Source organism: Carcharhinus amblyrhynchos, chromosome 8, assembly GCF_965287045.1.
Source record: "Carcharhinus amblyrhynchos chromosome 8, sCarAmb.v2.hapA, whole genome shotgun sequence".
NCBI classification, from domain to species: Eukaryota; Metazoa; Chordata; class Chondrichthyes; order Carcharhiniformes; family Carcharhinidae; genus Carcharhinus; species Carcharhinus amblyrhynchos.
The window spans coordinates 104,943,229-104,959,134 of NC_137331.1; positions in this window are offsets into that span (position 1 = coordinate 104,943,229).

Consider the following 15,906-nt stretch of genomic DNA (forward strand, 5'->3'; position numbering starts at 1 on the left):
GCATCTACCAGCCTCTGGGGAGAATGTCAGCTATGACTTTAGCTGGTGTCATCCTCACTGTTGAATCACAAGGTTCCCAATTCAAGCCACACTCCACTTTGATAGAAAATAAAGAGGAAGGCAGAACATCTCTTAACTGGTGAGAGGTTGGAAAGTGCAGATATCCAAAGGGAGCTGTCTGTTCTTAATCCTGAATCACTGCAAGCTAATGTGTAGGTGCAGCAAACATTTCAAAGGCAAATGGTATGTTGGTTTTCATCATAAGAGGATTTGTGTGCAGGAGTAATGATGCCTTGCTGCAGTTATATCAGGGTTCAGCAAGAACTCATCTGTATTATTCTGAACAGTTTGCATCCTTTTAGCTAAGGAAGTATACACTTCAGTGTAATGGAGATTCACTAGGTTAATTCCCGGAATGGCAGGATTGTCTGATGAGAAACGATTGAGAAGACTAGGTCCATATTTCTTACAGTTTAAAAGAATGAAGGGTGACATCATTGAAACTTAAAAAATTCTTGCAGGGCGCAACAAGGTGGATGGAGATAAGGCTGGAGGGGGAGCCGGTGAGGGGAGTTGGTTTGATGTGATGGGGGGTACGGGGAGGAGGGATCGTCTGTCCTCCCTGCCGCAGATTTCTCATGCCGGGAGGCAGCACATCATTCTCTGGCAGCAGAGTCTTCTGGCCCTACTGCTGTCAATAGGATTTCCAATTGACTGCCCCCCATGTTGCTGGGTAACCCACGGCAGGGGTGTGCCATCAACCATAACATCCCCCTGTGAGCAAACATAAAATTCAGCCAAGGTGTTTTCCCCTGGCTGCTGAATCTCACATCAAGAGCCACAAACTCAGAATCTGGGACAGGTCATTTAGGACAGAGATGTGGAGGAAATTTCTTGCTCCACTCTTTGGTGGATCTTTGGAATCTTCTACTTCAGAGCTTAATCATTGAGCATGTTAGTGACAGAAATCTCATTTTGATCAGTCACTAATCAGGGACTCTATGAGTCGGTAAAGTTGTTTGTTCTCACTATGGATGCTTTGAGGACATCCCTATCTTATTTCCACTGTCCTCCTGGGAGACTTCTGTCATACCCAGGTTCTGAGTGCAGGCTACTTGTACAAGAACACAAAAAGTTAGCAGCAATTGATAGAGATTTAAAAGATGTTGAAAGGTATAGATCGGGTGGATTCTCAGGGGCTATTTCCCAGGGCTGAAATGGTCGCTACGAGAGGACACAGGTTGAAGGTGCTGGGGAGTAGGTACAGAGGAGATGTCAGGGGTAAGCTTTTCATTCAGAGGGTGGTGGGTGAGTAGAATCGGCTGCCATCGGTGATGCTGGAGGCGAACTCGTTGGGGTCTTTTAAGAGACTTCTGGATGAGTACATGGGATTTAATGGGATTGAGGGTTATAGATAGGCCTAGTAAATAAGGATATGATTGGTGCAACTTGTGGGCCGAAGGGCCTGTTTGTGCTGTAGTGTTCTATGTTCAACTAGGAAGGAAATGGTATTTTGGCTTTTATTGCAACTCTGGAGCAGTGGAACAAGGAAAGTCTCATACTTGAAACGATTGACTTTAAAGAATATGGAGATAATGCAGGAATGTGGTGTTGAGGTCGATGACGATAAGTGGGTGGTGGGGCAGGGTCCTACAGGCTGATTGGCCTACTCCTTTCCCATGTTCCGGGCTTGAGTGGCAAAGTCAAAGCTTATCATTCAATCAACATTGCCAAATGGATTATGCGTCATTGTCACATTACCATTTGCTGAGAACACACTGGCTATTGTGTTTCATACATTATAACATTCCCTACATTATATAATGATTACGCGTCATTGATTGGTAGTCATGAAATGTGCAATGTAGTTGGAATTTTCTTTTAAGAATATCAATGATTCTCATCTCAGCCCTAAATGATTGGTCTTTTACCCTCACATGCATCCTCCCTGTTCTAGATTCCCCAGTCAGAGGAAAGAAACATCTCAGTATCAATCCTGTTGAACCTCCTCTGAATTTTTCATATTCCAATGAGATCACCTCTTATTATTCTAAACTGCAGTGAATGTAGTGCAATCTAATCTGCCTCTCATCGCAGGAAAATACTTCCATCTGAGGAACCAATGCAGTGGCCCTTCATTGTGCTACTTCCAAGGGAAGAGTGTCCTTCCACAGGTATGGAGACCAAGGAATCACGTAATAATCCAAGCCTGGTCTCACCAAAACCCTGTACCATTGTAAGACTTTCCTTGTTCCACTGCTCCAGTCTTCCTGCAATAGAAGCCAAAATGCCATTTCCTTCCTAATTGCTGCTAACATTTTGTGTTTCTTGTGCAAGTAAACTGTGCCTCAGAACCTCACTACCTCGCTAAATATTTTTAAGACGCGGGTTGATGGGTTTTTGATAAGAGAGGGGATTAAGGGTTATGGGGAGAGGGCGGGAATGTGGAACTGAGCCACGACAGATCAGCCATGATCTTATTGAATGGCGGGGCAGGCTCGAAGGGCTAGATGGCCTACTCCTGCTCCTATTTCTTATGTTCTTATGTTCTAACCTGGATATGACAGGAGTCTCCCAGGAGGACAGTGGAAATAAGTTAGGGATGTCCTCAAAGAATCCATGGTGAGATCAAACAACTTTGCTGACTCATAGAGTCTCTGATTAGTGATTGATCAAAATGGAGAACGTTTTCTTGAGAAGACACAGAACAATTGATGAGACTTCATCAGAAACATGCAGAAGTGAAGTTGAGGTGTAAGATGTTAGAAGTAATGGACCAGGAATTAACAACTATAACTGTTTATTGATAATGTTGACTGGGTCTTACATGTTTTATCTCTGCCCACGCGTAGTGGAGAACTTCCATGCTCCTGACACATGATCCACATCAGCCCAGCTTCCAGGTGACCACCCCATCTACACCTTCCTCCATTTAAGTTGAGACAACTGACAGCACTGAGGTGTAACAATGTAAGAGAACAGTCACAGGGCGTAAACTACTTACAAAACACAACATTGAACAGAGCTAACAATACATAACTATTTGCATTGTGCTAAGCACTGATTGGGTTGCAGCAGCTAGTGCATAGCCCATTACATCTCCCCCACCCCCCCAACCTTTTCAAAAAGCCAGCTCCACTTGTAGACTAGTTCATCACATAGTCCTTAAACCTTGTATTTGGTTTACTCAGACACTCTAAATGAGTGATTGTGTCAGTTTGCTGTGTTTGAGATGCCCTTGGGTTGGTACCCTCAGTATGGATGGCATCAGGTGACCTTGTGGTGTACCCAGTGGCAAGGCTTGTTATGTTGGCCTCTCGAGGAGTCTTCATTTCCATTGGTGTTGGAGGCCTCAGTTGCAGGGTGATGCATGGGCATTCCGGTACTTGATGGTGCTGGTTCAGACACCTGCGATAGCTGAGGCCAGTATCATACATAATGAGCACCATCCAAGGCAACCCTGTGTACCACTGCCAATTTCCTGCCAGACCTGCTGACTTTTTCTAGCATTTTCTGTTGTTATTCTATGGGCTCTTGTCAGAACAGAAGGCATTCACAACATTAGAATTTTATATCACCAGATCCTTCCAAGTCACTTGAGAGGACATCTGCTACAATTCATAAATTCATAAGACATAGGAGCAGAATCAGGCCATTCGGCTCATCAAGTCTGCTCTGCCATTTGATCATGTCTATTAATCTTCTTCAGTGGCACCTTATTGAATACATTTTGGAAATCCAGTACACTAATTCTGCTGGTTTCAATGAATTACCTTACTGGTTACAGTCATAAAGACATCAGTAAATGTGTCAAAAACAATTTTCCTTTGAAAGAATAATGTTGATTTGATCTGATCTCACTATGATTTTCTAAGTGCATCATCAAGATTTTCTTAATAATCAATTTCCACCATTTTCCCAGTGGTTGATGACAGGCCAATCTGTCTCAGAGCCAGATTATATATAGCACTAGGCTCTGCAGTGGGACATACATGCCTAATAGAGACACCAAAAAGAAGCACCATGGATAAGATATATAAACACTTCACTATTTAAAAATTAAATGAATTTATTGTTAAGTAGGTTGCTTGTTGCAAGCATTGATTGTATTTCTTATATTGATATGCATGTACATTCCAAAGCACAATTAGTCATAGTCATAGGATAAATGGTATCATGCTTTATTAGCCATGATCAAATGACGGAGCGGACTTGATGGACCGAATGGCCTAATTCTGCTCCAATGTCTTATGAATTTATGAATTGTGGCAGAGGTCCTCTCAAGTGACTTGGAAGGACCTGGTGGTATAAAAGTTTAATGTTGTGAATATCTTCTATCCTGACAAGAGCCATCATTAAACTAGATATGATCTGTAGTTCAATCTGCAATAAATGGCATATTCTAAGTCTTTTTTTAATGAAGATCAGTGGCAAAGATTAATCGAGTCTTTTGTGATTCAAATATTTCTGATGGCTTTTGTATATCTGGGGCTCTGACATATGTAGGAAAAAAAATGCCTCCAGCATGTTCATGTTGTTGCTCCTTCATTTAGGCTATAAAACTCTTTTGAAACTCTCAGAAGATGTCTGGGTGGGCTGGAGACATGCTATGTGAGCAAACCACCTGACAAACCCTGTTAGTATGCCTGTGGCCTGGTGTGTGACCTCATTCTCAGCTATTCTGCATCTAACAAATGGACAAATTGGTGGCACAGAAAGGAACATAGAGAGGATACTCATTCCCAGTGGCCATGAATGGAATGATTGCCCTGAACTTCCTCACCACAGGAACTTGCCAGGGCTCGAGCAGGGGCCTGTGTGGGATCTCACAATAATCAACACACAGATGCACCCATGAGTTATTTTAAATGGTTGCAGGAGAAAATTTGACTTGAGAAGATTGGTTCAGATTATGAACAACTGAGCTTATTAATGTCTTAACATCTTTATGATAGAGTCTAGTTACTAACATTCATAGAACATAGAACATAGAACACTACAGCACAAACAGGCCCTTCGGCCCACAAGTTGCGCCGATCACATCATCACCTACCAACCTACAGACCTATCTATAACCCTCAATCTCATTAAACCCCATATACTCATCCAGGAGTCTTTTAAAAGACCCCAGCGAGTTTGCCTCCACCACCACTGACGGCAGCCGATTCCATTCACTCACCACCCTCTGAGTGAAAAACTTACCCCTAACATCACTTCTGAACCTCCCTCCCCGCACCTTAAATCTGTGTCCTCTCGTAGCGACCATTTCAACCCGGGGAAATAGCCTCTGAGAGTCCACCCTATCTATTCCTCTCAACATTTTGTAAACTTCTATCAGGTCGCCTCTCAACCTTCGTCTCTCCAGGGAAAAGAGTCCCAGCTCCCTCAACCTAACTTCATAAGGCATGCCTCCCAGTCCAGGCAACATCCTTGTAAATCTCCTCTGTACCCTTTCAATAGCTTCTACATCTTTCCTATAGTGAGGCGACCAGAACTGCACACAATACTCTAAATGAGGCCTGACAAGGGTCTTATAAAGTTCCAGCATTACCTCCCGACTCCTAAACTCAATCCCTCGATTAATGAAGGCCAGTACACCATACGCCTTCTTGACCACCTCCTCCACCTGCGAGGCCAATTTAAGAGTCCTGTGGACCCGGACCCCAAGATCCTTCTGCTCCTCAACACTACTCAGACTTCTGCCCTTGATAGTGTACTCGTTCATCCCGTTGGTTCTGCCAAAATGGACGACTACACATTTATCCGCGTTGAAGTCCATCTGCCACTTCTCCGCCCAGTCCTGCATCCTATCTATGTCCTGCTGCAACTTTTGCCATCCTTCCAGATCATCCACAACACCACCGACCTTCGTGTCATCAGCGAACTTACTTACCCATCCCTCCACTTCCTCATCCAGGTCATTTATGAAAATGACAAACAACAAGGGTCCCAGAACAGATCCTTGAGGCACTCCGCTGGTGACTGACCTCCATTCAGAAAAAGCCCCACCCACAACCACTCTCTGCCTTCTGCAGGCAAGCCAGTTCTGGATCCACAAGGCCAAAGGCCCTTGGATCCCATGCCCTCTCACCTCTCATGTTCCTTGGTTTTGGCCTGGTTAGGTTCTTTTGATTAAAACCAGGCATCTTGTGGCTTCATTATTTTAGTAAGTGCCTGGGTTTTTGAATCAGAACTATAGAACCATAGAACACTACAGCACAGAAACAGGCCTTTTGGCCCTTCTTGGCTGTGCCGAACCATTTTTCTGCCTAGTCCCACTGACCTGGACTATATCCCTCCACACCCTTCTCATCCATGTACCTGTCCAAGTTTTTCTTAAATGTTAAAAGTGAGCTCGCATCCACCTCTTCATCTGGCAGCTCATTCCACATTCCCACCACTCTCTGTGTGAAGAAGCCCTCCCCTCTATTCTTGGACAAGAACACGTAATTGGTCTCTACCAAGATCATAATATATTTGGAAGCCTCCCTTTCTCTCCTCATAGAATCCCTACTGTGCAGAAGGAGGCCACTTGGCCCATCGAGCCTGCACCAACAACAATCCAACCCAGGCTCTATCCCTGTAACCCCACGTACTTACTTTGCTAGATCCCCTGACACTGAGGGTCAAGTTAACATGGCCAGTCAACCTAATGTGCACATCTTTGGACTGTGGGAGGAAACTGGAGCACCCAGAAGAAATCCACGCAGACACAGGGAGAATGCACAAACTCCACACAGACAGTCACCCAAGGTTGGAATTGAACTTGGCGCTGTAAGGCAGCAGTGCTCATCACTGTGCCACCATGTTACTATATGCTCATTATCAGTTGCACCTTGTGAGACATTGTTGAATTTAAATTGGCTGTCCCATTCCCTACAGTGATACAGTGGCTACACTTCAGAAAGTAGTTATTTAGCTGAGAAATACTGTAGCAATTCCCAAGCGATGCTTGATAAATGCACATTTTTCTTCCTCCATTCTTTTCACACTTCTCTCACTTACGGGTGAGCAAATATTACAAGAAATTATTTGCATATCATAGCAATAGCTTATTCAATGAAGTAATTGCATTTGGTGCAGATCAGGCTGCTTTTTGTTTCCATTGTTAAACAGCTGAAAGATTTTACACATCACCTTTTGGTTCAAAGTATGATATATCTGTCAAATTGAAAAACCGAGGTGAAGAGAAATGTCTTCACCCAGAGAGTGGTGAATGTGTGGAATTCACTACCATAGAAAGTCGTTGAGGCCAAAATGTTGTCTGATTTCAAAAAGAAATTAGATATAGGTCTTGGGGCTAAAGAGATCGAGGGATATGGGGGGAAGAGGGGATCAGAATATTGAATTTGATGATCAGCCATGATCATAATGAATGGCAAAGGATGCTCAAAGGGCTGAATAGCCAACTCCTGCTTTTAGTTTCTATGTTTCTACAAAGAGTTTGTAAAGTAGCATAACACAATACTTCTTCTCCAAAGTGATGAATTTGCGAAACAACGGTGTGGTATGGTAGCACTTCAGCACAATCGTATTTCGTTGGGTGGTAATCAATCTGCCTGCCCTTCTGAATGTGGTTGTGCTTACATTGTTACCTGGTTCTGTCAGAAAACAACTGCCTCATTGCCTAATGTTGCCTTGAAGATATTGATGGAGTTGTCCCTGTGGACTACAGTTAAGTTGCTGACAATTTTAAATATAAACACGGCACCATGTGCACAATGAATTTCACTACCAATGGGCTATGATCTTGGAAGCTTGTTCAGATGATGAAATTACAGCAGACCCTGGATGCCAATATACACATTCAACAGGGGGCAGGCACTGTGCTAAGCTGCAGAGACTGATCATCTGAGCTAAAGGGACAAAACAATGCTTGGGGCAGGCTGCTAATGTTCGAACAGTAAAGAGATTAAGGATTATGGTGAGCTGGCGGGTAAGTGGAGCTGAGTCCATGAAAAGATCAGCTATGACCTTATTGGATGGCGGAGCAGGCTTGAGGGGACCAGATGGCCTATTCTTGCTTTTAGTTCTAACGTTCTTATGTTTGCAAAGCTCATTTCAGAAACCCTTACCCCCAATCCGATTTTGTTACATGCAGAATGGTCCTCAGCCACTCACATGAGATATCCCAAGGCCCTTCTAATCAAAGAAAATGGCTGCATAACTACGAGTCATCATACTGGCAGGCAAAACGTAATCAATTCCCTCAGGGATGGATTACTTTGGTCTGCATCAGCTGTGGACAATTTCAATAGGCCTCAGTGGTATTTATTCTAGTACTCAGCTGGCGAGTGAGAGTGCCATTGAAGATTTATAATGGTGCCATTAATGGATCCTTTCACAGGTATTGTGTGCAATTATCGGTAATGCACAGGACACTGTTAATACATATTCCCTACATCAGTGTTAATGCTAGTTGCCCCAATCGAGTCATTTGAATACAAAAAGTGGTAGTCAAGTACTCATCCAGCTGTTCATTGTGTGTTTGCTTACATGAGGGTGTATCACGTGGCTTGGTTTTGTTGCACACATTTGCAATATCGTTACATTAAGAATTGCAAAGACAAGGGCCGGATTTAGAACAAAGAACAAAAACAGCCCGGGAAACAGGCCATTCGGCCCAACGAGCCCGCGCCGCCATTTTAGCATTACCAGTCCTCCCCTCCACCCATGACCCTCATCTATTGTTTATGACATTCCACATTGAGGGAAACTAATTTAGGGACAATTTATTACCTCCAGTCAGCCTAATAGCACATCTTTGGGGTGTGGGAGGAAACCGGAGCACCCGGAGAAAACCCACGCAAGCACGGGGAGAATGCACAAACTCCCACAGACACCGGCCCAAATCCATGTGTCTGCACAGCAAACAGTGATAGTCACTATATTTCTCCCAAAAAAATCCAAAGTGTCGAATTCACGTGAAATCTGGAGTAATTCATGTTTTTTTTTCAGTGGGAGCTCAGAGGAGAATCTCCCACATTCTGTGCACTACAGAGACCCAGCCACCTGACGAAGGGATAGGTCGTCTAGAAAGCTTGTGGCTTTTCCTACAAATAAACCTGTTTGGACTTTAAACTGGTGTTGTGGGATTTATTTCTGCACTACAGAGACCACCAGTGTGAATACTTTTAAAAACCAGGGGACTCAGGGTTATTGGGGGAGGCTGGAGATTTCCGCTAAAGAGGCTGAGATCAGCGTGCTGAGCGAGCCACTGCACATGTGCTTATCTGTCAGTTCTAAGATTTACGCATGCGCAGTAGGCCTGTGCTAACAGCCTCCTGATTTCTGGCCAGCTCAATCACTGGCCAGCCCCATGAGACCTGCAACTTCAGCTCTCCACCCCTCCATCACCTGATCACTGGCCTCCTGACCATTCCCGGGCCAGCCCCAAACCCCCTTCCTCCCAGCCCACTCTGATCTCTAGCTCTCCCTGCCTGATACCACACTCCCACAGCCCTGACCGCTCCCCTGCAATCTCCCCTCCCCCCCTCCCCCCCCGCCGCAGTACTGACTCCCCCAGCCGGCTCCCCCCCCCTCCCTCAACACACCAGCCAGCTCCGATCGCTGGCCTCTTCCTTGTAGCTAACGCACAAATTCTCGGTGACCAAGGCGGCCAACCCTGATCCTTGACATCTTAACCCCACAGAGGTTGCAATAGGTTTGGAATGTTGATGAAATGTGCCACCTTACCAAAGACGCCCCTGCAGTCTCTGATTGGGCCTGCTGATCAAGATCATCAATGACTGGATGAGCTATGGCCCGTACTCCATGCCAATTGGAGAATGCACATTACAGGCTTTCATTGGCAAATATGAAGCAGCTGTGCTTATTTAACACAGACCTGCACTTTCCCCTCGCAATGCTCAAAGTGAATATTGCGAAGCCAATGGCAGCCTGCAGTCTTGATGAAGCACACCAATTGTACCTTCTGTAGGAAGTCTTCCTCCTCCCTCTCAACTCTGACTCTCTTTCAATGGTATGACTCGAAGCAGTTTAAGGACACCCTCTGAAAGGTTCCCTTGGTCCAGCTTTTGTCTCCTCACACACTGCTTCACATCCCATCTGTCCTCACAACCCATGCAGGTTCTTCAGCAGTTCCCATTTAAAAACTGCAGAATAATTTCAAAGAAGTGGGGGAGGGGGAGGTAAGTTTCAAGATGTTGGTGCTACATGATTTACTTTGAAATTACCTTTGACCTCGCCCCCCCCCCCCCCCACCCCGGTCAGTGTACACGTTCTTCCAATTTTCCTGAAAGCTCACAGTGCGCAGGTAGACCTGACTCCAGCCTCCCCCAATAACCTGGATCCCACTGCCATTGTAGTGGGTGTTCCAACCATCCCCCCCGAATCCATCAGTGCTCCGTGTGGACCGCAACACTCTCCGTCTCAAAGGCATGCATATGTTGACATGGAGAGGGTGATTTTCCACCACCTCCCCCCCCGCCCCACCCCCAAACACTCATTACTCAGGAGAGTTTTGAATTACATGTTTTGTTATGTTCTCCCCATTTACAGGCTACAGATGACAATCCCAACTATAACCCAGTACCTGGCCCAGCAGCCAAATCACCTGATAATGAACATCAAGCTGTGTCTTATCAAAATTGAGCACAAAGTCTTTCCCCCCTCCCTAGTGCAGGACTACAGTGTGCCATACATAGTCCAGGAGCATGGCCCACAAAGCCCCAAGACTGCCTTTAATCTCTCACCCTGACTATTAACTGCTTAAAGTTTGAGGATTACCTTTATCCCTCATCTGTAACTATTGGTCCCAGACCAGGGATTGGGAGCATCTTTCAACACGTTCTTCCATTCCTTCATGACTGATCATAACACAGCTTTCCTTCCCACCCTTCCCCCACCATCGTCTCCATGCAACACATCCCTCTTGTATCATACGAACACAACATACCAGCTCCTATTCCAGAGCTTGCATGTATCCCTCACCTTCGTACCATTTGATTTGCATCCACCCCTTCCTGTGCCTACTTTCTAGCCTTCCATGTCAGGTTCCAGTATCCTTACACTCGATCTCCCCTCTGTCTGTTTGTCTGCCCACCCATCCCCACTATACTCCATTGATCCCCCCCTCCATGGTCTTTGTCACCCTTCCATTTCTCCTCCAAACCCACCATACCTCATTGGTCCCCATATCCCCATGTCTCTGTCATCCTTCAAGCTCACCGGAATGCCAGTTTCAGTTTCAGAATGCAGCCCTGCCTGAGACTTGCAACACACTCTTGAGAGTTAAAAGTAAATTACTGCAGATGCTGGAAGCTGAAACCAAACGTGAAGATGCTGGAAAATCTCAGCAGGTCTGGCAGCGTCTGAAAGGAGAGAAAAGAGCTAACATTTCGAGTCCAGATGACCCTTTGTCAAAGCTTTGACAAATGGTCACCTGGACTCAAAACATCAGATCCTTTGTCCCTTATAGATGCTGTCACACTCTGAGAGTTGTCCTCCCAGAGTGCGGAGGCACCCACAATGAAGAGGCTAACCCTACACCCCCAACAGTGTGATATCTCTTGCTGAGTGCCCAGTGCAGCGCGGTCGCGTGTTACATTCACCTCAAAGTCACGAGCGAAGTGAGGGCAGACAGCTGCAGGCCACGTCTACCTCAACATGACTTAGACTAATCTAATTTTCTTGCTGGTTTTGCACATAATTGGGAGGAGAGGACGTGCTTCCAGTGAGTAGCGTTTTTCATGAGTATTCAGGACATGGTAATGCATATAAATAGCAGGAAACCCAGCCCACCATCAGCCAACCATGAAAGTGCTGAGGGGAAAATTCTGATTTCCCATCGGTGGGAATCCAACTTTATCCTGTGAACTTTCTGCTGCTGCCACTTGCCACAAAACTCACTACTGGCAGGACCAGAAAATTCTGCCCTTTAATGCAGCGAGCCAGCTTATGCTGTGGAAGAACAGACAATGTTGGAGGTTTGCCATTAGGAGTGAAGCAGAGTTATCATTTAGGAGGTGAGATTAGTTCCCTCTGCCGAGATGCACTCTGGAAAAGATCGACTGTCCTGTCCACAGATTCTTGCAATAGCACCTCAGCTGCTGCATTCTTAAACATGGGTTATTTCAAAGAACAAAGAAAAGAACAAAGGACAAAGAAAATTACATCGCAGGAACAGGCCCTTCAGCCCTCCAAGCCTGCACCAACCATGCTACCCGACTTAACTAAAATCCCCTAACCTTCCGGGGACCATATCCCTCTATTTGCATCCTATTCATATATTTGTCAAGACACCCCTTAAAAGTTTGGGAGAGGGAAACGGCGAGTGAGAGTAGGGGCTAGCAAGAGGATTGTTGGCAGTCAAGAGAACTGTGGAATATAATTGGAGTTGGGCCAGTGGGCCTTGAAGCAGAAGAAGCTGTGAGTGGCATGAGGTGGTGCTAAGTAGAAAGACTTTATCTCTTCAATATTTTCTAATTGCATTTTATTTTAAACTTTATTTAGCAATATAGAATTTAGCAATGTATAGTATTTAAACTTACAGGGTATATTTCCCCTTCACTTTTCACGGCACGCTGGCACAGTTGTTAGCACGGCTGCCTCACTAGGGTGGGGACCCAGGTTTGATTCCTAGCTCGGGAAACTGTGTGCAGTCTGCATGTTCTCCCTGTGTCTGAGTGTGTTTCCCCTGGATGCATCGATTTCCTCCCACAATCCAAATACATGCTGTTAGGTAAATTAGCCATGCTGAATCCTCCCTCTGTGTACCTGAATAGATGCCGGAATGTGGCGACGCAGGGATTTTCACTAACGTCATTGCATTGTTAACATAAGCCTACTTGTGACATGAATAAATAAACATTAACTTTAATAAAGCACATCAAAAGTGTTAATCAAAAATGGCCTCCCCTTTAAGTGGCTGCTGCTTCCCTTTAAGGAACTGCTTTTCCCTCTCCAAATGTGTGAATATCTATCAATTAGCACATTCCAATGGAGCAACTTATACTAAATATTCATTCTGGATTGTCATTGTGATATGCGTCAAGGCTAATGCTGTGCTGACCAACAGGGTCCAACCAGTAGCACATTATGGGGAATTTACCAAATGACAAAAAAATACAGTGCCAGTAATAGGTATGTCAATGCCCATCGCTATTTTGTACACTGCATAGCAAAGTATTAAACAAGAGATTCATTTCATGTGTTTCTTGTAACTGAATTCCATTTGGAAGGATCTTATTTGGATTTCCCGTGAATAGGTGATGACCGCAGCAACTGATAAACATCTTCTTCTGGTGAGGAAAACCTTTGAGGTTACACGGACACAGAAAACTTGAACCAATGGAATTAAAATGAGTGCAGGAGTGTCTAACGCGCTGAACATCCTTTGCATGATAATAACCTGCTCCCGCACTTTGCATGTTGAGCAAATTCATGATGGCAATCAATGGTCTGGCCCTGGTTTAAAATGCAAAGAGACTTTTGAAAATGAGGACTCAGGGCCCACTTAGGCAGGAGCAAGCAATGCTTGATCATCTCTGCCAGCCTGTCAGCTGAAGGGCTCAACTCTCCAAAAGGTCAGAGCTCCCCAAGAGAGACTAATCCCTCGCTGATGGATGTAACTTGTTTAGCCCTTTGTTGGAAAAAAAAGAGTGCAGTGCCATGACTGATCCTGCGCCGTGGTGCTATTTATAGAAAGCTTATTTATACCATTAAAAAAGGAGACATTCACTAGTTGTTCCACATCGCTGCACATTGCCCAATATTGAGTGAGCAAAAGCTTTCGATTTGACAGATGATGACTGTTGGGAAGGAAATATTTGTGAATATGCAATCAGCAGAGGATGGAGAAGACAATGCACTGAAAAGCTATTCAAATGGATACAATGGCCCAGTTTAGTTACGTGTCTGTTTCTGAAGCTAGTGGAGAATTTGTTCTTTAAAATCCGCAGTTTAGAAAGCCAGTTGTTGTCTAAATCTGTCATGCTCTAAAGGCCCTGTATAATAAACACTAGAGGCCGACTGTTGTCTTCGCATACTATAAACAGTGATATGCTTCAGGGATAACATGCTCTGCGTATCAATTAAAGTATACAATGCCCCTGTAATTAGGTCAATTGCTGAAGTGTTGGTTGGTTTTGTTTGTCAAGTTAGTGATGCCATGACTTTGCAATTATCCCCTAATGATTCAGTTGTACGAATTGGATAAAAGCAAATACTGTAGATTCTGAAAGTCTGAGAGAGAGGGAAAAAAAACAAAACAGCTGAAAATATCCAGCAGATCAAACAGCATCTCTGGGGAGAAGCATTAAATGTTTCAGGACAATGACTTTTGACAAGGTTAGCAATGTGAATGGGATCATGGGACTCCTGCAGTGCAGAACAGGCCATTCAGCTCATCAAGTCTGCACTGACTCTTTGACATGAATCATATTCAGGTCTTCTTCCCCGCCTGTAACACCACACCTTTCCTATAGCTAATCCATCTAACCTAAGGGGCAATTTAGCATGAGCAATCCCAACCAGCCCATGTCCCCGTAACTCCATGCATTTACCCCACTAATCCTTCTGATACCACAGAGCAATTTATAGAATCATAACATCTACACAGCAGAAGGAGGCCATTTGGCTCATTGAACCCGTACTGACAACAATCCCACCCAGGTTCCATCCTCATTACCCGACATATTTATGCTCCAAATCCCCCTGACACTCAGGGGCAATTTATCATGGCCAATCTATCTAACACACACATCTTTGGATTGTGGGAAGAAACTGGAACACCCTGAGGAAACCCACACAAATACGGGAAGAATCCACAAACTCCACACATACATAGCAACCCAAGGCCAGAATTGAACCTGGGTCCCTGGTTGCTGTGAGGCAGCAGTGCTATCCACTGAGCCACTATCCCACTGAACTGATAGAAAATCACTGGTAGGAAGTGTCAAATCTAAAACTTCCCACACTTCAAGGTTTTTAAACATTTTCTTTAACAAAAAGGATTTGAAAAAACGTCTTAATAGTTAATCCTGGCAGCATTCACCAGGTCAGGTGGCATTTATGGTGACACAGCAGCAGAGTAGTTAGTACTGCTGCCTCACAGTGCCAAGGACCCGGGTTCGATTTCAGCCTCGGGTGTGGAGTTTGCACATTTTCCCCATGTCTGCGTGGGTTTCCTCCGGGTGTTTCAGTTTCCTCCCACAGTCCAAAGCTGTGCAGGTTAGCTGGATTGGCCATGCTAAATTCTCCCTTAGTGTCCAAAGCTGTGTCGGTTAGGTGGATTAGCCATGGTAAATATGAGGGGTGGGTGGGGAGGGGGCGAAGGCTACAGAGATAGGGTGTGGGAAGGCCCAGGGTAAGATGCTTCTTTGGAGAGTCGATGTGGACTGCATTGCACTTTCTGTTAACATTTCGGAGTTGCATAACATTTAATGAGCAAGTATTTAAAAAGGGCAAGATAATGGTGCTTAAAATAATAGAGTGTATCTTTGTCATTGTTTTTCCTGTAAACAAAAACTAATTAGCCGGCCTCAACTGTTAGGTAACTAGTTCAAAGAACAAAAAGAACAAAAACAGCCCGGGAAACAAGCCCTTCAGCCCAATTACAATGAGAAACCTCTGGTCCTGGACACTCAGACGCTCAGGTGTTTGTCATGAATTTGCTTTCTCTTTTACCAGGGGTACAGAGAGTGGCATGAACGCAAAATATCACGAGACTTGGAAACTAGAATCTCGCCTATGAATTTTTGTTTACTGAATCTCCCTGCCCCCCCTGCTGGTGACATAATGAGCCACCCACCCAAGGTTGGGAACCTCATTTCAATAAACTGAAATACAATTAACAGGCTTCTCTGCCCTATTGACCCTCACATTCTGGATGGGGAGTGGAGGCAGGACATGTCCAATATTGACCCTTGGCTCTGGCCCCAGGGT